At 39.1% G+C, this 1,277-nt stretch overlaps 1 non-coding gene across 1 annotated transcript; it reads left to right on the top strand.

The window, feature by feature from the left end:
- Positions 1-220: 220 nt before the first annotated feature.
- Positions 221-384, top strand: LOC119818092. The gene has a single exon (XR_005286007.1). It is a non-coding gene; the product is annotated as a U1 spliceosomal RNA (small nuclear RNA).
- The last annotated feature ends 893 nt before the right edge of the window (positions 385-1,277 follow it).

Below are 1,277 nucleotides of genomic sequence, written 5' to 3'. Positions count from 1 at the left end.
ATGTTCTCCAGCCTCTTTTCAGCAACCTTAACACAGGTGAAGAGAGGATTCTTGATTACACCACAGGAAAGAATTTCTGAACAAATCGATTTGAAGCTGAGTTGGAGTTGATTAGAAATAATTTAACAGATGTAAGCATAGGAGTTAGTAGAGAGAGAAACACTCAGAAAAGCAATAAGACTCACAAAGTGGTGCATATGGGCTTCTCAATAGAAAGCCAATATGTAACCTGGCAGGGGAGATGCCATGATCACAGAGATGGTTTTCCCAGGGGGAGGCTTATCCATTGCACTCCAGATGTGTTGACCCCTGCAATTTCCCCAAATGTGGAAACTAAACTGCATAATTTGTGGTAGTGGGGGACTGCACTCACACACTTCCCTGGTTAAAAAATGGGGTGGCGAGGGGAGAGAGAAAGCCATGATTACATATCTTAGTGGTGGCCGTATACAACATTTTAATGGTTCTCAAGTTACACCTTGAATGGTTACTTTTAAAAAAAACCTTGCATTCATTTTTATTCTCTCTTCCTCTCTCTTCCTCTCTCTCTGACAAATGAGATTACACAGTGGATCAAAAGATACCTTGGAAAAGATAGTAATCTGATAAGAAAAGAAACATGAGTCATAAGTGTTACACAGGAGTCAAGGGTTCCCTTTTATGGTGGAATTTCTTATGAGATTCCTATAAAATTGTTGGGTTACACCTTATAGAAAATTATTCTACATGATTCACCACTACTTTAACATTATTCGAAACCTCTCTGTATAAAAGGAATATTCTTTCTCTGCCAGACACCTTTATAGCAAGTCTTGTTAATTATGGGAGAATTCCTTGATTCTTGACTTGCAAGAGCCATCAATCAGACTCTTTAACTCCTTTCCCTTCTCATATACTATTCAGTTTTCTGTCTTCCCATTCTACTTCACAATGAGCAAGCCCACAGGTCAACAATTAAATTGACAAGCGTATCAAATTGATAGAGCACAATGATGACTGGTATCCCCTTTAGATAAGTAAACATGAGGGTTAATACTGATCTTCCTCCTTTCTAGTTTATAAGAAAACCCACATTGGAATTGTTGTAAAATCTCCTTCAGCCTCATTAGGCACTGAGCCAATTCTCTGCTGCTTGAAATATGCATATTTAATCCTTGTCTGGAGCCTCCAGGATGCAGAAGTTTCCAGGACACACTACGTCAGGGCATTAATCATTCATTCCTCCTTTGGATCTGTCCAATAACAAAAATGTTCTTGACTGTCTCGGGGCTTTGTAC

Source organism: Arvicola amphibius, chromosome 6 (assembly GCF_903992535.2).
Source record: "Arvicola amphibius chromosome 6, mArvAmp1.2, whole genome shotgun sequence".
Taxonomy (NCBI): domain Eukaryota; kingdom Metazoa; phylum Chordata; class Mammalia; order Rodentia; family Cricetidae; genus Arvicola; species Arvicola amphibius.
Note: the sequence above shows the minus strand (reverse complement) of the source record. Positions and strands in the feature narration are given on the sequence as shown.